The following is a 22,156-nucleotide window of genomic DNA, read 5'->3' as shown; positions in this document are numbered from 1 at the left end:
TTTTCCCACATGGTTTTTGTGGGTAGTTAATTTCTGTTTAGTACCTTACAGGACTGTTTCAGTTATTCTCCTTGTTATTTTTGTTATAGTGTTCCGTTTTAAATGAAGCATGAACACTTACCATGCTGCGCTTTGGTCCGATGATTCCTCTTCCTCATCTTCAGACGACGAATACCGTTACAACTACACTGGTTTTAATTACAAACCGAGGAATTGTCTTTTAAATATTTAGAGTTGAGATGAGCTCTGTGTGTAGTGTACATGCGTGTGTGTGTGTGGTAGTTGTAATGAGCCTGTAATGCTACAGATAGTGTTACTTTGCAGCTCTTTATGAGAGACAGAATGTCCTGAGAAAGATGAGAGGAAGTTGTAGAGAGAAAGAGAAGATAGGAATAGACGTTTGAGAGAGACACACTAGTGATATGTGGTGTCTGAGAAGGGAAATAAACATGTCTGAAACCTGACGTTTAAATAATGTTGACATTCTAACACCTCTGAGACAATGCCGGTTGTGTGTCTGGGTTACAGATAGCTGCTAAAACGCCATCAGCGCTGAGCCTGAACGACCAGGGCAGGTCACAACGAAGAGGAACATGAAGACAACACAGTAATGAAAGACATTAGGCTGGATGTGTTAGGTGGTAATTAGTCTCACGTTACCATACGTTTAAAAGCGTCAGGAAGCCTGGCCCCCGACCTGGTCAGGTGGTAATAGACGCTTGGTCAGGTCATTATTGTAAATAACAATTTGTTCTTAACTGACCTGTCTGGTCAAATAAATCAAGTGAGGGTTTAGGGCTGGGAATGGGGGTGTGAAAGTGGTCCTCTCTCTCCCTTGGCATTTTCTGCCTGCTCGTGTGTGTGTGTGTGTGTGTATGACAGGGTGTGTTTAATCAATGCGAAGGCCGGTATTTATTACTACAGCTGGTAATTGGGTGTGATGTGCGGCTGCAGAGATGGCAGTCCCTACAGCCGTTCTTTTTATCCTCCTTTCATTCCCTCTTTCTCCACCCCTTCACCTCTCTCACTCTTCCACGCTCTCTTGCCCTATTCTCCTCCTGTGTGTTTGTGTGATATGATTGAGAGAGTTAATGAGTGTGAACATCAGAGAGAGTCCCTTCACAAAGACATCAAAGAGAAGCAGCTCCTAAAGACCAATGAGTTGCCCCTCAGTCTCTACAGACACAGAGCTGCCCCTCCGTCTCTACAGACACAGAGATGCCCCTCATTCTCTACAGACACAGAGCTGCCCCTCATTCTCTACAGACACAGTTGCCCCTCAGTCTCTACAGACACAGAGCTGCCCCTCCGTCTCTACAGACACAGAGATGCCCCTCATTCTCTACAGACACAGAGCTGCCCCTCATTCTCTACAGTCACAGAGTTGCCCCTCAGTCTCTACAGACACAGAGCTGCCCCTCATTCTCCACAGACACAGAGTTGCCCCTCAGTCTCTACAGGCACAGAGCTGCCCCTCAGTCTCTACAGACACAGAGCTGTCCCTCAGTCTCAACAGACACAGAGTTGCCCCTCAGTCTCTACAGACACAGAGTTACCCCACAGTCTCTACAGGCACAGAGCTGCCCCTCAGTCTCTACAGACACAGAGTTGCCCCTCAGTCTCTACAGACACAGAGCTGCCCCTCATTCTCCACAGACACAGAGTTGCCCCTCAGTCTCTACAGGCACAGAGCTGCCCCTCAGTCTCTACAGACACAGAGCTGTCCCTCAGTCTCAACAGACACAGAGTTGCCCCTCAGTCTCTACAGACACAGAGTTACCCCACAGTCTCTACAGGCACAGAGCTGCCCCTCAGTCTCTACAGACACAGAGTTGCCCCTCAGTCTCTACAGACACAGAGTTGCCCCTCAGTCTCTACAGACACAGAGTTGCCCCTCAGTCTCTTCAGACACAGAGTGGCCCTTCAGGCTCCACAGGCACAGAGCTGCCCCTCAGTCTCTACAGGCACAGAGTTGCCCCTCAGTCTCAACAGACACAGAGTTGCCCCTCAGTCTCTACAGACACAGAGTTTCCCCTCAGTCTCTACAGGCACAGAGCTGCCCCTCAGCCTCTACAGACACAGAGTTGCCCCTCAGTCTCTACAGACACAGAGTTGCCCCTCAGTCTCTACAGGCACAGAGCTGCCCCTCAGTCTCTACAGACACAGAGTTGCCCCTCAGTCTCTACAGACACAGAGCTGCCCCTCCGTCTCCACAGACACAGAGCTGCTCTACAGGGGGTCTGGACCGACAGGCAGGCGGAAGTAAATGTCCATCGTCTCTGTTGTTGTCATTGTTCTCAGCAGCGCTAGTGTGATAATGTGCCTTTTGTTGTTTTAAGGGTGAAGTGTGACCAACTGGTTTAGAACCTGGGTCATCTGTGCGCCAGAGGACTGTGTCGTTTTCACTCAGGGCCCCTCCGTCATTGGGGGACATCCTGTGCGGATGCACTAACCAGTTCTGAAATGTCACCTTGTGCATCCTACAGCTCGACTGAGTTCCATCCCAAAAATTGGGTGGGGGGGTAGGAACTCTGCACAGGCTTCACCATATTACTTAAAACAGTACACCGCCAGAAAAAGATTCCCACCCCCTTGCTGCTGCTAGGTAACCCTTTGGCTATCTACACACATGCATAAGCACACACAAACCACACACTGCTGCTAGGTAACCCATTGGCAATCTGCCTTTTCATTCCTCTATCCAAACAGAGTGAATGAGAGAGGGAAATAATCAGAATCCAGGAGCAATTATGAACACAGAGACATTCCTTTAACTGGCCAGTCAGCTGCTCCCACCACCCATCCTTAACAAGCCCCCTTTCTTCTACTCCTCCATCCTTCTCCCATTCCTCTGTTCTTCCTCCTTCTTCAACTCGACTCTCTGTTCGACTCTCTGTTCGACTCCCACTTCGTCTCTCTGTTCGACTCTCTGTTCGACTCTCTGTTCGACTCTCTGTTCGACTCCCACTTCGACTCCCTGTTTGACTCCCTGTTCACCTCTCTGTTCGACTCTCTGTTCGACTCTCTGTTCGACTCTCTGTTCGACTCCCACTTCGACTCCCTGTTTGACTCCCTGTTCACCTCTCTGTTCGACTCTCTGTTCGACTCTCTGTTCGACTCTCTGTTCGACTCCCACTTCGACTCCCTGTTTGACTCCCTGTTCACCTCTCTGTTCGACTCTCTGTTCGACTCTTTGTTCGACTCTCTATTCGACTCCCACTTCGACTCCCTCGCTCCTTCCAAGGTATTTCTTTTCAGGTCTTTCCCTCTTTTTTTGGTTATCATCTTACACCTTACCATGGAATGTTACCATAGAATGTTATCATGGAATGTTACCATGGAATGTTACCATGGAATGTTACCATGGAATGCATTTCCTGTGTGTGTGTGTGTGTGTGTGTGTGTGTGTGTGTGTGTGTGTGTGTGTGTGTGTGTGTGTGTGTGTGTGTGTTTGTGGGGGGGTATCTCAGGCGTCTCAAGCTGTAGCTCTTCATTATTTGGTCAATGCCAAACCTTCCTGCAGAGTTGATGAAAATTCATTGAGTGTGAGATGGCCTTTATTCTGTTAGATGAATATTTCAGGCTGTGTGCAGGACTAACTATGCTGCACATTGTATTCACCTCAGAAGATGGCTCTCAGAATTCTCCTTTCCAATGATCACTTCAATAATCACAGATTATGTTGCAACATCAATTGATGACCTCCTCTCCTTTCCTCTCCTTTCCCCTCCTTTCCTCTCTTTTCTTATCCTTTCCCCTCCTTTCCTCTCCTTTCCCCTCCTTTCCTCTCCTTTCCTCTCCTTTCCCCTCCTTTCCTCTCCTTTCTTCTCCTTTCCCCTCCTTTCCTCTCCTTTCTTCTCCTTTCCCCTCCTTTCCTCTCCTTTCTTCTCATTTCCCCTCCTTTCCTCTCCCTTCCTCTCGTTTCCTCTCTTTTCCTCTCCTCAGTAAAATGTCATCATCGCACTTGTCACTGAGAACAGATGGATTGGTCGTGATGATCCTGCCAGTCAGAGAGCGAGAGAGACTACAGCTATAGACTACAGCTAGACCAGAACAGTACTCTTAATCATTTTACTGTCAGTCTATAAGACACCTTTGATTTTTGAACTTAGTGGCATTTTGATAGGAATACTATATATTCGAATGCAATCCCTATGAAATGCAATTAAAGACAGCAAAAGACAGTTGTGTAATTTTGAATATTAAGTGATCGTTCAGTGTTGGTAGATGTGGCAGAGACATTTTATTACTAATTAAAATCAAATTAAATAAATGTTTATTCATCACATGCGCCGAGGACAACAATCTCTCCCTCAACGTGATCAAGATTAACAAGATAATTGTGGACCACAGGAAAAAGTGGACCGAGCACGCCCCCATTCTCATCAACGGGGCTGTAGTGGAGCAGACTGAGAGTTTCAAGTTCCTTGGTGTCCACATCACCAACAAACTAACATGGTCCAAACACACCAAGACAGTCGTGAAGATGTCACGACCAAAACTATTCCCCCTCAGGAGACTGAAAATATTTGACATGAGTCCTCAGATCCTCCAAAAGGTTCTACAGCTGCACCATCGAGAGCATTCTGACTGGTTGCAACTGCTCGGCCTCCGATCGCAAGGCACTAAGAGGCTTCTAAACAGCTTCTACCCCCAAGCCATGACTCCTGAACATCTCATAAAATGGCTACACAGACTATTTGCAGTAACCCCACCCCTCTTTACACCACTGCTACTCTGTCATCTATGCATAGTCACTTTAATAACTCTATCTACATGTACATCTACCACAACTAACCGGTGCTCCCACACATTGACTCCGGCACCCCCCTGTATATAGTCTCGCTACTGGTATTTTTCTGCTGCTCTTTAATTACTTGTTACTAACCACTAGGCTACCTGCCACTACCTTACAGCTTACAAACCTTTCCCAATGATGCAGAGTTTTAAAAAAATTTAATTGTGTGTTAAAACAAATTAAAATAGTAAGTAACACAAGAGATAAAATGAAATACACAAGAATGGAGCTCCCGGAGCACAACTGGCCGTGATTGGGAGTCCAATAGGGTGGCGAACAATTGGCCCAGTATCATCCGGGTTTGGCCGGTGTAGCTCGTCAATGTAAATAATCATTTGTTCTTAAATGACTTGCCTAGTTAAATAAAGGTTACAAAATTAAATAAATATATATACTGTATATAAACAGGAAGTACCAGAACCTGTTCAATTAGATGTAGAGCTCAGCTATAGTGTTCTTCTCTCTCTCAATTCAATTTGAATTTAAGGGGCTTTATTGGCATGGGAACATATGCTTACATTGCCAAGGCAAGTGTCATAGATAATAAACAAAAGTGAGAAACTTTTTTTTTTAAATATGGTAAACATTTCACTCACAAAAGTTCCATAAGAATCTCTCTCTTCCACTCACTCCCTCTCTCTTTCATTTCATACCCTCTGCTCTGGCTGTTGGTCTTCCAAGGAATGCTTGTCTGGCGTGGTGTCTAGCTCCCTAGGGTCCTCTCGCTCTCTCGCTCTCTCTCTCTCTCACACACACACACACACACACACACACACACACACACACACACACACACACACACACACACACACACACACACACACAGGCACACAGGCACATCTGACACACAGTAAAACAAAAACGCACCTTGTGGTCTTTCTAAGCAGGACAAGTAGATGAATGGGTCAGATAAAGCATGGTTTCCTTTAGTAAAAAGATGGTTCTGCATGTCTACTGTACTGTCTGGCAGTCATTCATCTCCATTCAGACTGACTCCACAGATGGAGGGCAGAAAGCTCATTCATTATAATGTCACAGGGGAACAGTCATTCATTATGCTAATGTTGCAGATGACGATTGATTGCTTGTTATTAGACTTCTTATATGTCTGTCTGTCTGTCTGCGTGTCTGTGTGTCTGTCTGTCTGCGTGTCTGTCTGTCTGCGTGTCTGTGTGTGCGTGTCTGCGTGATTGCGTGTCTGTGTGTCTGTGTGATTGCGTGTCTGCGTGATTGCGTGATTGCGTGTCTGTGTTATTGTGTGTCTGTGTGATTGTGTGTCTGTGTGATTGTGTGTCTTTGTGATTGTGTGATTGTGTGTCTGTGTGATTGTGTGTCAGTGTGTCTGTGTGATTGTGTGTCAGTGTGTCTGTGTGATTGTGTGTCAGTGTGTCTGTGTGATTGTGTGTCTGTGTGTCTGCGTGATTGCGTGTCTGTGTGTCTGTGTGATTGCGTGTCTGCGTGATTGCGTGATTGCGTGTCTGTGTTATTGTGTGTCTGCGTGATTGTGTGATTGTGTGATTGTGTGTCTGTGTAATTGTGTGTCTGTGTGATTGTGTGTCAGTGTGTCTGTGTGATTGTGTGTCAGTGTGTCTGTGTGATTGTGTGTCAGTGTGTCAGTGTGTCTGCGTGATTGTGTGTCAGTGTGTCTGTGTGATTGTGTGTCAGTGTGTCTGCGTGATTGTGTGTCAGTGTGTCTGCGTGATTGTGTGTCAGTGTGTCTGTGTGATTGTGTGTCTGTGTGATTGTGTGTCTGTGTGATTGTGTGTCTTTGTGATTGTGTGTCTGTGTGGTTGTGTGTCAGTGTGTCTGTGTGATTGTGTGATTGTGTATCTGTGTGATTGTGTGTCAGTGTGTCTGTGTGATTGTTTGAGAAACAGGGAAGGGGGGGGGTTAATAATATGGCCTCTAGACAGGTTGTTTATGGTGTGATGATTACATTTCAAGATTGTATTAGTTGTATGTACAGGATACACATGGTATAAAGGTACACCGTCCAATGAAATGATACAAGATAAGAATAACAAAATAAAGTAAATGGCTCAGTAGAATAAATATTTTAGCAGAAGTATAATACAGGAAGGCACAATTTATAGTAGAGTTTTTACAGGGAATATGTCAACTCAGCAAAAACAGAAACGTCCTCTCACAGTCTGGTCAGGTAGAGGAGAGGGTAAGGGGGTGGTTTGGTCAGTCTGGTCAGGTAGAGGAGAGGGTAAGGGGGTGGTTTGGTCAGTCTGGTCAGGTAGAGGAGAGGGTAAGGGGGGTGGTTTGGTCAGTCTGGTCAGGTAGAGGAGAGGGTAAGGGGAGTGGTTTGGTCAGTCTGGTCAGGTAGAGGAGAGGGTAAGGGGGTGGTTTGGTCAGTCTGGTCAGGGGAGGAGAGGGTAAGGGGGTGGTTTGGTCAGTCTGGTCAGGTAGAGGAGAGGGTAAGGGGAGTGGTTTGGTCAGTCTGGTCAGGTAGAGGAGAGGGTAAGGGGAGTGGTTTGGTCAGTCTGGTCAGGTAGAGGAGAGGGTAAGGGGAGTGGTTTGGTCAGTCTGGTCAGGTAGAGGAGAGGGTAAGGGGGTGGTTTGGTCAGTCTGGTCAGGGGAGGAGAGGGTAAGGGGGGTGGTTTGGTCAGTCTGGTCAGGTAGAGGAGAGGGTAAGGGGAGTGGTTTGGTCAGTCTGGTCAGGTAGAGGAGAGGGTAAGGGGAGTGGTTTGGTCAGTCTGGTCAGGGGAGGAGAGGGTAAGGGGGTGGTTTGGTCAGTCTGGTCAGGTAGAGGAGAGGGTAAGGGGGTGGTTTGGTCAGTCTGGTCAGGTAGAGGAGAGGGTAAGGGGGTGGTTTGGTCAGTCTGGTCAGGTAGAGGAGAGGGTAAGGGGGTTGTTTGGTCAGTCTGGTCAGGTAGAGGAGAGGGTAAGGGGGTGGTTTGGTCAGTCTGGTCAGGTAGAGGAGAGGGTAAGGGGAGTGGTTTGGTCAGTCTGGTCAGGTAGAGGAGAGGGTAAGGGGAGTGGTTTGGTCAGTCTGGTCAGGTAGAGGAAAGGGTAAGGGGGTGGTTTGGTCAGTCTGGTCAGGTAGAGGAGAGGGTAAGGGGAGTGGTTTGGTCAGTCTGGTCAGGTAGAGGAGAGGGTAAGGGGGGTGGTTTGGTCAGTCTGGTCAGGTAGAGGAGAGGGTAAGGGGGTGGTTTGGTCAGTCTGGTCAGGTAGAGGAGAGGGTAAGGGGGGTGGTTTGGTCAGTCTGGTCAGGTAGAGGAGAGGGTAAGGGGGTGGTTTGGTCAGTCTGGTCAGGTAGAGGAGAGGGTAAGAGGAGTGGTTAGGTCAGTCTGGTCAGGTAGAGGAGAGGGTAAGGGGGTGGTTTGGTCAGTCTGGTCAGGTAGAGGAGAGGGTAAGGGGGTGGTTTGGTCAGTCTGGTCAGGTAGAGGAGAGGGTAAGGGGGGTGGTTTGGTCAGTCTGGTCAGGTAGAGGAGAGGGTAAGGGGGTGGTTTGGTCAGTCTGGTCAGGTAGAGGAGAGGGTAAGGGGGTGGTTTGGTCAGTCTGGTCAGGTAGAGGAGAGGGTAAGGGGGGTGGTTTGGTCAGTCTGGTCAGGTAGAGGAGAGGGTAAGGGGAGTGGTTTGGTCAGTCTGGTCAGGTAGAGGAGAGGGTAAGGGGGTGGTTTGGTCAGTCTGGTCAGGTAGAGGAGAGGGTAAGGGGGGTGGTTTGGTCAGTCTGGTCAGGTAGAGGAGAGGGTAAGGGGGGTGGTTTGGTCAGTCTGGTCAGGTAGAGGAGAGGGTAAGGGGGGTGGTTTGGTCAGTCTGGTCAGGTAGAGGAGAGGGTAAGGGGGGTGGTTTGGTCAGTCTGGTCAGGTAGAGGAGAGGGTAAGGGGGGTGGTTTGGTCAGTCTGGTCAGGTAGAGGAGAGGGTAAGGGGGGTGGTTTGGTCAGTCTGGTCAGGTAGAGGAGAGGGTAAGGGGGGTGGTTTGGTCAGTCTGGTCAGGTAGAGGAGAGGGTAAGGGGGGTGGTTTGGTCAGTCTGGTCAGGTAGAGGAGAGGGTAAGGGGGTGGTTTGGTCAGTCTGGTCAGGTAGAGGAGAGGGTAAGGGGGGTGGTTTGGTCAGTCTGGTCAGGTAGAGGAGAGGGTAAGGGGGGTGGTTTGGTCAGTCTGGTCAGGTAGAGGAGAGGGTAAGGGGGTGGTTTGGTCAGTCTGGTCAGGTAGAGGAGAGGGTAAGGGGAGTGGTTAGGTCAGTCTGGTCAGGTAGAGGAGAGGGTAAGGGGGTGGTTTGGTCAGTCTGGTCAGGTAGAGGAGAGGGTAAGGGGAGTGGTTAGGTCAGTCTGGTCAGGTAGAGGAGAGGGTAAGGGGGTGGTTTGGTCAGTCTGGTCAGGTAGAGGAGAGGGTAAGGGGGGTGGTTTGGTCAGTCTGGTCAGGTAGAGGAGAGGGTAAGGGGGGTGGTTTGGTCAGTCTGGTCAGGTAGAGGAGAGGGTAAGGGGGGTGGTTTGGTCAGTCTGGTCAGGTAGAGGAGAGGGTAAGGGGGGTGGTTTGGTCAGTCTGGTCAGGTAGAGGAGAGGGTAAGGGGGGTGGTTTGGTCAGTCTGGTCAGGTAGAGGAGAGGGTAAGGGGGGTGGTTTGGTCAGTCTGGTCAGGTAGAGGAGAGGGTAAGGGGGGTGGTTTGGTCAGTCTGGTCAGGTAGAGGAGAGGGTAAGGGGGTGGTTTGGTCAGTCTGGTCAGGTAGAGGAGAGGGTAAGGGGGGTGGTTTGGTCAGTCTGGTCAGGTAGAGGAGAGGGTAAGGGGGGTGGTTTGGTCAGTCTGGTCAGGTAGAGGAGAGGGTAAGGGGGGTGGTTTGGTCAGTCTGGTCAGGTAGAGGAGAGGGTAAGGGGGGTGGTTTGGTCAGTCTGGTCAGGTAGAGGAGAGGGTAAGGGGGGTGGTTTGGTCAGTCTGGTCAGGTAGAGGAGAGGGTAAGGGGGGTGGTTTGGTCAGTCTGGTCAGGTAGAGGAGAGGGTAAGGGGGGTGGTTTGGTCAGTCTGGTCAGGTAGAGGAGAGGGTAAGGGGGTGGTTTGGTCAGTCTGGTCAGGTAGAGGAGAGGGTAAGGGGGGTGGTTTGGTCAGTCTGGTCAGGTAGAGGAGAGGGTAAGGGGGGTTGTTTGGTCAGTCTGGTCAGGTAGAGGAGAGGGTAAGGGGGTGGTTTGGTCAGTCTGGTCAGGTAGAGGAGAGGGTAAGGGGAGTGGTTAGGTCAGTCTGGTCAGGTAGAGGAGAGGGTAAGGGGGTGGTTTGGTCAGTCTGGTCAGGTAGAGGAGAGGGTAAGGGGAGTGGTTAGGTCAGTCTGGTCAGGTAGAGGAGCCGGTAAGGGGGTGGTTTGGTCAGTCTGGTCAGGTAGAGGAGAGGGTAAGGGGGGTGGTTTGGTCAGTCTGGTCAGGTAGAGGAGAGGGTAAGGGGGGTGGTTTGGTCAGTCTGGTCAGGTAGAGGAGAGGGTAAGGGGGGTGGTTTGGTCAGTCTGGTCAGGTAGAGGAGAGGGTAAGGGGGGTGGTTTGGTCAGTCTGGTCAGGTAGAGGAGAGGGTAAGGGGGGTGGTTTGGTCAGTCTGGTCAGGTAGAGGAGAGGGTAAGGGGGGTGGTTTGGTCAGTCTGGTCAGGTAGAGGAGAGGGTAAGGGGGGTGGTTTGGTCAGTCTGGTCAGGTAGAGGAGAGGGTAAGGGGGGTGGTTTGGTCAGTCTGGTCAGGTAGAGGAGAGGGTAAGGGGGGTGGTTTGGTCAGTCTGGTCAGGTAGAGGAGAGGGTAAGGGGGGTGGTTTGGTCAGTCTGGTCAGGTAGAGGAGAGGGTAAGGGGGGTGGTTTGGTCAGTCTGGTCAGGTAGAGGAGAGGGTAAGGGGGGTGGTTTGGTCAGTCTGGTCAGGTAGAGGAGAGGGTAAGGGGGGTGGTTTGGTCAGTCTGGTCAGGTAGAGGAGAGGGTAAGGGGGGTGGTTTGGTCAGTCTGGTCAGGTAGAGGAGAGGGTAAGGGGGGTGGTTTGGTCAGTCTGGTCAGGTCAGGTAGAGGAGAGGATAAGGGGGTGGTTTGGTCAGTCTAGTCAGGTAGAGGAGAGGGTAAGGGGGTGGTTTGGTCAGTCTGGTCAGGTAGCGGAGAGGGTAAGGGGGGTGGTTTGGTCAGTCTGGTCAGGTAGAGGAGAGGGTAAGGGGGGTGGTTTGGTCAGTCTGGTCAGGTAGAGGAGAGGGTAAGGGGGTGGTTTGGTCAGTCTGGTCAGGTAGAGGAGAGGGTAACAGGAGTGGTTAGGTCAGTCTGGTCAGGTAGAGGAGAGGGTAAGGGGGTGGTTTGGTCAGTCTGGTCAGGTAGAGGAGAGGGTAAGAGGAGTGGTTAGGTCAGTCTGGTCAGGTAGAGGAGAGGGTAAGGGGGTGGTTTGGTCAGTCTGGTCAGGTAGAGGAGAGGGTAAGGGGGTGGTTTGGTCAGTCTGGTCAGGTAGAGGAGAGGGTAAGGGGGTGGTTTGGTCAGTCTGGTCAGGTAGAGGAGAGGGTAAGGGGGTGGTTTGGTCAGTCTGGTCAGGGGAGGACGTGTGTGTTTGCAGGCTGGCTGTTCTGTTCTGTTCTGTTGTGGTCAATGGTGAATTAAGATGTGTATGGCTCCAAGATAGGGTTTGATTGACGACTGAGGGGAATTGATGGCGGCTCTACACCATAATGCACCTGTCTCATAGGTTGTGCTGGGGGCGTGTGGGCGTGTATGTTAGGGAAGGGTCTCCAGGCTGAGAACTTTTTAGTTTTAGGTTGTTATTTATTTCCTTCTCTCTCCTTCTCTCCTCTCCCCTTCTCTCTCTCCCCTTCTCTCCTCTCCCCCTCCTTCCCTCCTCTCTCCTTTTCTCCTCTCTCATTCTCATTCTCTCCTCTCCTCTCCCCTTCTCTCTCTCCCCTTCTCTCCTCTCTCCCTCCTTCCCTCCTCTCCCCTTCTCTCCTCTCTCCCTCATTCTCTCCTCTCTCCTTATCTCCTCTCTCATTCTCATTCTCTCCTGTCTCATTCTCTCCTGTCTCCTCTCCTCTCTCTCCTTCTCTCCTCTCCCTCTCTCCTTCTCTTTCTCTATTTCTCTCCTTCTTTCCTCTCTCCTTATCTCCTCTCTCCATCTCACTCTCTCCTTGCTAAATCTCTCCTCTCTCCTTCTCTCTTCATCTCCTACTCTCTCTCTTCTTCTCTCCTCTCTCCTTCTCTCCTCTTTCCTTCTGTTTCTTTATTTTCTTCTCTCCTTATCTCCTACTCTCTATCTCCTTCTCTCCTCTCTCCTTCTGTCTCCTCTCGCTCCTTCTCTCCTCTCCCTCTCTCCTTCTCTTTCTCTACTTCTCTCCTTCTTTCCTCTCTCCTTATCTCCTCTCTCCATCTCACTCTCTCCTTGCTAAATCTCTTCTCCCTCTCTCTCTTTCTCTCCTTCTCTCTTCATCTCCTACTCTCTCTCTCCTTCTCTCCTTTCTCCTTCTCTCCTCTCTCCTTCTCTTTATCTCCTTCTCTCCTCTCTCCTTCTCTTTATCTCCTTCTCTCTTTATCTCGTACTCTCTCTCCTACTCTCTCTCTCCCCTCTCTCCTTCTTTACTCTCTCTCCTTCTCTCTTCATATCCTACTGTCTATCTCCTTCTCTCCTCTCTCCTTCTGTCTTCTCTCCTCCCCTCCCCTCCCCTCCCCTCCCCTCCCCTCCCCTCTCATTACTCCTCTCCCCTCCCCTCTCCTTTTCCCTCCCTCCCGTTCCTTCTTATCCCTTTCTCCTCCACTCCCGACACTTTCATTTATTCTTTCATTCCTTTAGCATTGCGAGTGGTAACATGAGTGTGTGTGTGTGTGTGTGTGTGTGTGTGTGTGTGTGTGTGTGTGTGTGTGTGTGTGTCCATGGAGCCCTCAGGGTTTGGTTTGAAATGAGATAATTCAGCTTAATGACTTATTTCCTGCCTTCTGCACTTTCATATAAATAAATGTAGAACTGGGCTGGAGGATCTGCGAGGGATCATTAGTTCGGCTACGTGCTCTGGGCCTGAAAGACAAGTGCTAGTGTTGACATGAGTCAATAACTTGAAGTAGCATAATGATCATTAACACACAGACACAATGTTGTTCATTGCTTTTGCATGTTTGCGTCCAGTTGCCAAATTAGTCCGTTTTATTCAGCTTCTGGGTTAAATATAGCTCCCTGAATCCTAGACTAGAGAGAGAGAGAGAGATGTCCTGTGAGAGTTTTAGTTTATCAAAGCAGTTTTCTCTCTCATCAAGTCCTCCTCCTAAAACACGGGAGCTCAGAGGAGAAGGACTAGTATAGTCTGTGGTTAGAGAGAGAGAGATAGAGAGAGATCTAGAGAGACAGAGAGACAGAGAGATATATTTTTAAATATATATATATATATATATATATATATATATATATATATATATATTTAGAGAGAGAGAGAGAGAGATATGTAAATATATGTAGAGAGAGAGAGATATTTAAATATATGTAGAGAGAGAGAGAGCTCTGATGATTATTCTACTGACAAGTGGGTAGTGGGGGAGAGGAGAGGGGAAGAGAAGGAGAGAAGTAAAGAGGAGACAGGTAGAGGAGATATGTAGAGGAAGAGATTGAAGTGTAAACTGGAGGGAGGAGAGGGGAAGAGGAGAGGGGAGAAGCTGGTGGAGAGGAGAGGAGAGGAGAGGAGAGGAGAGGAGAGGAGAGGAGAGGAGAGGTGAAAAGCGGCGGAAGGAGGGGGAAGAGGGGAAGACCTGGGGGAGGAGAGTGGAAGAGTTGGGGGAGTTGGGGGAGGAGAGGGGAGAGGAGAGCGGGAGAGCTGGGGAGAGGAGAGGGGGAGAGCTGGGAGAGGAGAGGGGGAGAGCTGGGAGAGGAGAGCTGGGGAGAAGAGAGCTGGGGAGAGGAGAGGGGAGAGGAGGAGAGAGGGACATCTGGGGGTAGGAGAGGAGGAGAACTGTGGAGGAGAGTTGAGTAGAGGGTAGGGGTAAATGATTGGAGGAGAGAGGAAGAGATCTGTCTTTGGTGTTATAGTCTCCTCAGAACACACTTTTGTTCTGCTGTGGTGCAGTGGTTGCACAGCCTTTCCTCTACAGGTAACCAGATTTTCCTGTGTCCACCCTTCTCAGTAGCTGCACTCACTGAGCTTGTACTTTGTCAAGGTTTTGATCAGTAACCATGGTCAAATAGTTTGCCATGTTGTACTGTCGATTTAGGGACAGATAGCACTGCATTTTATTTTGTGCTTGTGTTTCCCAATAAGTCATGTGGTTTTGTTTGTGTTGTAATTTGGTTTACTCTGACTGATGTTCTGGCCCTGAGGCTTCAGTATATTATTACAACAGGTTTGTGAACTCAGCCCCAGGACCAGCTGGATGAGGGTCCTGGGGCTTCAGTGTGTTAGTACAACAGGTTTGTGAACTCAGCCCCAGGTGGATGAGGGGACTCTTTTCTTTGCTCAGCTCTTGGCATTGCATGACTTGGCAATAATGTGAGAGGGTGTCACTTAGATTTCCAAAACACAATGCATGCATTGTTTGTAGTTTTCCTCTGGACACATAGGAGAATCTTACAGAACTCTGCATGCAGGGTTTCAATGGGGTGTTTGTCGCATTGGGTGAAATCTTGTTTTGCAAGTGGACCTCACACCTCGCTGCCATGAAGTGCAATTGGTTCAATGACATATTCAATTAGTTTTATCCAAATCCAAAAAACACACACACACACACACACACTTGTGCAAATCCCTTCCTAGTTTCACCTCCCATGGCTAAAGTTGTAAATGTAATTATTCCCTCACTAATTGCACAGTGTTAAGGCCATTCCTGGCTAATTCATGTCTGTGGTCTGGTTAAGGGTTCACTAGGTGTCAATTTAGATGACCTAGAAAGGTGAAAGGCTGTGTGACGTAAGTCTCTCTAGATAAAAGCGCTAAACGACTAAAATGTCAATGTAACGTGTGTGAGTGCAGAGGAGCTGAGCTCTTGCTCTCAGGAGAGAGGTGTGTTATCAGATGGTGTGAGAGGCTTTTAAAAGCATCAGAAATGTGCCATTGCTAATGGACCACTATTAGAGCACAGGCAGGACAAATTGCTGGCTTTACATCTCCCATGATGCACTATGTCTGTCAGCTTGAGGGGAGGGTACGTTGGAAAAAGTGAGATGCAGACAAAGACGGGTAAGAAGAGAAAGAAAGGGGTGGAGAGGAAAGGAGAGGAGAGGAGAGGAGAGGAGAGGAGAGGAGAGGAGAGGAGAGGAGAGGAGAGGAGAGGAGAGGGGTGTAAAGGGGTGGAGAGGAGAGGAGAGGAGAGGAGAGGAGAGGAGAGGAGAGGAGAGGAGAGGAAAGGAGAGGAGAGGAGAGGAGAGGAGAGGAGAGGAGAGGAGAGGAGAGGAGAGGAGAAGGGTGGAGAGGAGAGGAGAGGAGAGGAGAGGAGAGGAGAGGAGAGGAGAGGAGAGGGGTGTAAAGGGGTGGAGAGGAGAGGAGAGGAGAGGAGAGGGGTGTAAAGGGGTGGAGAGGAGAGGAGAGGAGAGGAGAGGAGAGGAGAGGAGAGGAGAGGAGAGGAGAGGAGAGGAGAGGAGAGGAGAGGAGAGGAGAAGGGTGTAAAGGGGTGGAGAGGAGAGGAGAGGAGAGGAGAGGAGAGGAGAGGAGAGGAGAGGAGAGGAGAGGAGAGGAGAGGAGAGGAGAGGAGAGGAGAGGGGTGTAAAGGGGTGGAGAGGAGAGGAGAGGAGAGGAGAGGGGTGTAAAGGGGTGTAAAGGGGTGTAGAGGAGAGTGGGGAAGAAAGAGAAGAGGGAGGGAGGGAAGGTCTAGACCTCTCTAGTGGTACTAATGTACAGTGTGTTGTAGATAGAGGTGGGTGGTGGTGGAGAATGGAGCTCGCGGGCAGAAAGGAATGAAGAAAATGGCTTTGGATAATCAGCCAGTCAAGTCCTTATTTATTTCTGCACTGTGGTCACCGTGCAGAGACTGAAGACCTGAGAGACACAGAGCAGAAAACAGTCTGCCGATTCCGTTGTTATTTCTCTCTCTCGTCCCTCAGTCCCACCACTTAACCAGAGAATTAAAACATCAGCACATCTGGCACATTTAGGCAGCCAGTCAGTATTCAGTCAGTATTTCACGTCCATCCCTGTCTGAGGACGACGGGTGATACCTGTAATCAGGCCACTAAGGGAAACAGTGAGCTCTGTCACCTTCAAAATATATATATTTTTTGCTAGGGCATTGTGAACAGGGATAGTTGATGTGATACAAAGTTGTTTAGTATATTTTTGTTTTAAGCCTTTCCCAACCCTTAACCTTTACCTTAACCTTTGGAGTTAATGCCTGAATTGAACCCTAACCACTTTGAAAGTTGACATTTTGAACAGTTTGTAAATTGTTTTAGAAACATGGCTGAACATCTAATTGTGAGACTGTTTGAGCTGGTTGAATGTCGGACCCTGAACAGACGACTTGGTTGGCCAGGAGACGTTATGAAATGCCAGCCATGTCAATGGGACTATAGGACTTGATTTGGTGCAACAGACTGAAGTATGATAATGATCTGAGGTAAATGAAGTGAATCAGACAGAGACCAGACATTACACTGCATGATGCTACTACAATTATAATCTCTACTAATCTACCCCCTGGTACTAATATAATATGGTATAATCTCTACTAATCTACCCCCTGGTACTAATATAATATGGTATAATCTCTACTAATCTACCCCCTGGTACTAATAAAATATGGTATAATCTCCAGACACAGGCGCCTAAAGCAACGCCTGATACAAACACATGACTTGAATTATGGTGAAGAAGGTTGGTAGTGATTATTATTGTAATGAATGGGGTGATTTAAGGCGGTCAAAGTGTATTAGGGACATATCGAAATTGTGTGATCTTTTATTGGGCACAGGCGAGAGTAGTGCGTTTTTCCACTGGTTCACAGCCGCACTTCTGTTCGTATTTTCCTAGGGGGTCATGGCAACATTTTTGTTATGTTGGGCATTTTTGTTATGACACCTTGAGTTGGACCAGCCCCTCCCCCACAGTAAATTTCAATCTGTCCCTTACGTTAGGAAGTAGTCATTAAGTGCTGATTGGGTTGTGTGTGTGTGTGTGGGTGTGTGTGTGCGAAAAATAACAATACAGGACTCTTTGGAGGCCCTGTAATTGGAATGAGTAGACTTTAAATCCTTTAACGAGGATCCATTGGAGGGCAAGTCTGGTGCCAGCAGCCGCGGTAATTCAATAGCGTATCTTAATGTTGCTGCAGTTCAAAAGCTCGTAGTTGGATCTCGGGATCGAGCTGGCGGTCCGCTGCGAGGCGAGCTACCTTGGGCGCCTCTTGCCGAAGCGAGAAGGGAAAGGAAGAGCGCACAGGGGAAAGGAGAGAGAGCCGAGGCTCCTCCTCAGCAAACCCACCGAGCCGTCCTGGTCTGAATTTAGGGGGGACCTACCAGGTACAACCTCAAATCCGTAACCACGGGCACCCTCATAGATATCATCCTAACTAACTCACCCTTCAACCAAGATCTCAGTGATCACTGCCTCATTGCCTGCATCCGTAATGGGTCTTTGGTCAAACGAAAAACCCTCATCACTGTCAAACGCTCCCTAAAACACTTCAGTGAACAGGCCTTTCTAATCGACCTGGCCGGGGTATCCTGGAATGACATTGACCTCATCCCATGAGTAGAGGATGCCTGGTTATTCTTTAAAAGTGCCTTCCTCACCATCCTATATAAGCATGCTCCATTCAAGAATTTAGAACCTGGAATAGATATAGTCCTTGGTTCACACCAGACCTGTCTGCCCTTGACCAGGACAAAAACATCCTGTGGCGTTCTGCATTAGCATCGAATAGCCACCGTGATATGCAACTTTTCAGGGAAGTTGGGAACCAATATACACAGGCAGTTAGAAAAGCTAAGGCTAGTTTTTTTAAACAGAAATGTTCATCCTGCAGTACAAACTCAAAAAAGTTCAGGGACACTGTAAAGTTAATGGAGAATAAGAGCACCTCCTCCCAGCTGCCCACTGCTCTGAGGCTAGGAAACACTGTCACTACTGATAAATCCACAATAATTTAGAATTTCAATAAGCATTTCTCTACGGCTGGCCATGCTTTCCACCTGGCTACCCCTACCCCGGTCAACTGCCCGGTACCCTCCACAGCAACCCGCCAAAGCCCACACCATTTCTCCTTTACCCAAATCCAGATAGCTGATGTTCTGAAAGAGCTGCAAAATCTGGATCCTTACAAATCAGTCGGGCTAGACAATCTGGACCCTCTCTTTCTAAAATGATCTGCCGAAATTGTTGCAACCCCTATTACTAGCCTGTTCAACCTCTCTTTCGTATCGGCTGAGATTCCCAAAGATTGGAAAGCTGCCGCGGTCATCCCCCTCTTCAAAGGGGGAGACACTCTAGACCCAAACTACTACAGACCTATATCTATTCTACCTTACCTTTCTAAGGTCTTTGAAAGCCAAGTTAACAAACAGATTTCCGGCCATTTCAAATCTCATTGTACCTTCTCCACGATGCAATCTGGTTTCAGAGCTGGTCATGGGTGCACCTCAGCCACGCTCAAGGTCCCAAACAACATCAAAAACGCCATCGATAAGAGACATTACCATGCAGCCGTATTCATCGACCTGGCCAAGGCTTTCGACTGTGTGAATCACAACATTCTTATTGGCAGACTCAACAGCCTTGGTTTCTCAAATGATTGCCTCACTTATTTAATTAGCCTACCTAGTGAAATAACGGTGAAATAAATCAAATAAAATAAATAACTGTTAAACAGGGAAATGGTTCCAATCTCTTTCCACCATCAAATAAGGGATGTTAGAAACACTTAAAATAAGGGCTATGTTTTGTGTTCTGTTAACCTGGGGCTGATGTACTGAGCAGTAAGGATTAATAAAGTCTGTGATGTTCTGTTAACCTGGGGCTGATGTGCTGAGCAGTAAGGATTAATAAGGTCTGTGATGTTCTGTGTCACTGATTTAGACCTCATTATAAGTCACACAGATTATAACATTACTAATAGGTTTCTCTACCTTCAAAGTGATGTCTGGGAAAGGGGTGGCTCTGACAAATTACATGGGACCATTAAGATTAAACAGAAACCTTTGGTGTGTCAGCATGTGTGGGTTATTTCTCTGGCTTGTGGGTGCTGTCTGCTGCCAGGTTCCACAGGAGAGATCTGATAACCTCACGAGAGCCTGAGCCAGCAATACATCCAGGAGCCAGCCAGCTTCTCCCTCTCCCTCTCTCTCTCTCTCTCTCTCTCTCCCCCCTCTCTCTCTCTATCTCTCTCTCTCTCTCTCTTTCTCTCTCTCTCCCCCTCTCTCTCTCTCTCTCTCTCTCTCTCCCCCCCCTCTCTCTCCCCCCTCTCTCTCTCTCTCTGTGTGTGTGGGTGTGTGTAATAACCCAACGGGAGAGAACAAGTGGAGGAGAGAAAGGAATGTAGAGACTCTCTGCCTTCAGTGCAGTTAGAGAGAAGAAATGTTTTCTTTCTCATGCTGTTTCACAGGCTATTATCATTGTTTTCAGACATTGTGTTTGTTGTTAGTGTCAGTCTGTGTGCCAGTAATGGACTATAGTGGTCTAGTTGGCATTTATGCACTGTGAGATTTAATGTCAGAATAAATGGATGATTGGGACTCATTGGCCAATTCTCTGCTTTCTGTGGTGACTGTTTTCACATCAACATGTCTACTGTTAAACACATCAGCATAACTCCTTTAGCATGTTTAAATCGCTACACAGTCAATCAGAACTCAACTCAGAAAGAAAATAGCAGCTGAGGCCGACCACAAAATATGTAAAACACTGCATTGGTGACACACAGAAATGTCTTGTTTGCCATTTTGAGAATGAGAAAATTCAGAAATGTCTATTTGCCAAATTGAATATACTGTATCTCTGGCTCCCTGGGACAAGTTGACCCAGTCGATAAGTCCTTAAAGAACACAGGACTAAGACTGTTATAGCTGACAGGGAGAGAGGGAGAAGAGAGGTAGAAGACAGGGAGAGAGGGGGAAGACAGGGAGAGAGGGAGAAGACAGGGAGAGAGGGAGAGGAGAGGCAGAAGACAGGGAGTGGAGTGGGAGAAGACAGGGAGTGAAGGAGAAGAGATGGAGAGGACAGATAGAGGACAGGGAGAAGAGGACAGGGAGAGGACAGGGAGTAGAGAGGGAGAAGACCGGGAGAGAGGGAGAGGAGAGGTAGAAGACAGGGAGAGGAGAGGGAGAAGAGGGAGAAGACCGTGAGTGAGGGAGAAGACGGGGAGAGAGGGAGAAGACAGGGAGAGAGGGAGAAGACAGGGAGAAGACAGGGAGTGAGGGAAAAGAGAGGGAGAGGACAGGGAGAGGACCGTGAGAAGAGAGGGAGAAGACAGGGAGAGAGGGAGAAGACAGGGAGAGGGACAAGACAGGGCGAGAGGGAGAGGAGATGGAGAGGATAGGGAGAGGAGAGGGAGAAGACAGGGAGTGAGGGAGAAGAGAGGGAGAGGACAGGTAGAGGACAGGGAGAAGAGGACAGGGAGTAGAGAGGGGGTAGAGAGGGAGAAGACAGGGAGAGAGGGAGAAGACAGGGAGAGAGGGAGAGAGGGAGAGGAGAGGGAGAAGACAGGGAGTGAGGGAGAAGAGAGGGAGAGGACAGGAAGAGGACAGGGAGAGGATAGGGAGAGGACAGGGAGAGAGGGAGAAGAGAGGAAGAAGACAGGGAGAGCGGGAGAAGAGAGGGAGAGGAGAGGGAGAAGACAGAGAGAGCGGGAGAAGAGAGGGAGAGGAGAGGGAGAAGACAGAGAGAGCGGGAGAAGAGAAGGAGGAAAGTTAAGAAGAGGGGGAGAGCGAAGTGAGGGAGAGAAGAGACAAAGATGGAGAGGGAAGAGAAAAAGGACAGACAGAGGGACAAAGCCTGAGCAGGAGGGAGTGTGAGAGAGAGTGGTTTTGGCAGAAGGAGAGAGAATGCATGGTGTAGGTCTCTCATTAACTCTCAGGCATTACAATTAACGTTGGATACACACAAACACATCCCACCGACCCTCCGCAACGCTGGAGCCTAATCCAATCAGACAGCAGCGCCGGGGGGTGTGTAAATACTTTTGTACAATTGTATTAAAGCGTGCTAACAGGATTATGGGAGGTTGGCCATGCTGATTTTCACTCCAACTACACAAATGGGCTCCCTAGTGGCGCAGTGGTCTTAGGCACTGCATCTCAGTGCTAGAGGCGTCGCTAAAGACCCTGGTTTGATCCTGGGCTGTATCACAACCGGTCATGATTGGGAGTCCCATTTGGCAGGGGAAGGCGGTCATTGTAAATAAGATTTTGTTCTTAACTGACTTTTGAGGTTATTAATTAATACATATTCTTCGGGAACGGTGTCCTTTCCACGGGACGGTTGAGCTAACGTAGGCTAATACTTGTTAATCTAACTGCACTGTCCAATTTACAGTAGCTATTACAGTGAAAGAATACCATGCTATTGTTTGAGGAGAGTACACAATTTTTCTAATTGAAAGTTATTAATAAACAAATGAGGAACATTTGGGCAGTCTTGATGCACATTTTTTACAGAAATGCATTGGTTCATTGGGTCAGTCTAAAACTTTGCACATACACTGCTGCCATCTAGTGGACCAAATCTAAATGGCACCTGGGCTGGAATGATACATTATGGCCTTTCTCTTGCATTTCAAAGATGGTACAAAAAAAATACAAAAGAAAGGTTGTTTTTTTCTTTGTCTTATCTTTTACCAGATCTAATATATGTTATATTCTCCTACATTCATTTCACATTTCCACAAACTGCGAAGTGTTTCCTTTCAAATGGTATCAATAATATGCATATCCTTGCTTCAGGGCCTGAGCTACAGGCAGTTAGATTTGGGTATGGTATGTCATTTTGTTGCACTGCATTGTGCTGGTCCCTGTTCTCCTGCACTGGAAGCTTCTCTCGTCTCTTCTCTTGTCTCATCTCATCTCTCATCTCTTCTCTCATCTCTTCTCTCATCTCTTCTCTCATCTCATCTCTCATATCTCCCTTATTTCTGTTTAAAGCAACATGGCTGCCTGACAGTTTCTGTTTAAAGCAACATCGCTGCCTGACTGTTTCTGCTTAAAGCAACATGGCTGCCTGCCTGTTTCTGTTTAAAGCAACATGGCTGCCTGCCTGTTTCTGTTTAAAGCAACATGGCTGCCTGCCTGTTTCTGTTTAAAGCAACATGGCTGCCTGCCTGTTTCTGTTTAAAGCAACATGGCTGCCTGCCTGTTTCTGTTTAAAGCAACATGGCTGCCTGCCTGTTTCTGTTTAAAGCAACATGGCTGCCTGCCTGTTTAAAGCAACATCGCTGCCTGACTGTTTCTGCTTAAAGCAACATGGCTGCCTGCCTGTTTCTGCTTAAAGCAACATGGCTGCCTTTCTGTTTCTGTTTAAAGCAACATGGCTGCCTGAC

At 48.5% G+C, this 22,156-nt stretch overlaps 1 protein-coding gene across 1 annotated transcript in view; it reads left to right on the top strand.

The window, feature by feature from the left end:
- LOC110499533 (slit homolog 1 protein) overlaps positions 1-22,156 on the top strand; it is a 188,317-nt gene that overhangs the window by 66,544 nt on the left and 99,617 nt on the right. The window lies entirely within an intron of this gene.

Source organism: Oncorhynchus mykiss, chromosome 20, assembly GCF_057628025.1.
Source record: "Oncorhynchus mykiss isolate SJ-2025 chromosome 20, ASM5762802v1, whole genome shotgun sequence".
NCBI classification, from domain to species: Eukaryota; Metazoa; Chordata; class Actinopteri; order Salmoniformes; family Salmonidae; genus Oncorhynchus; species Oncorhynchus mykiss.
This window is presented reverse-complemented; position numbering and strand designations above follow the sequence as displayed.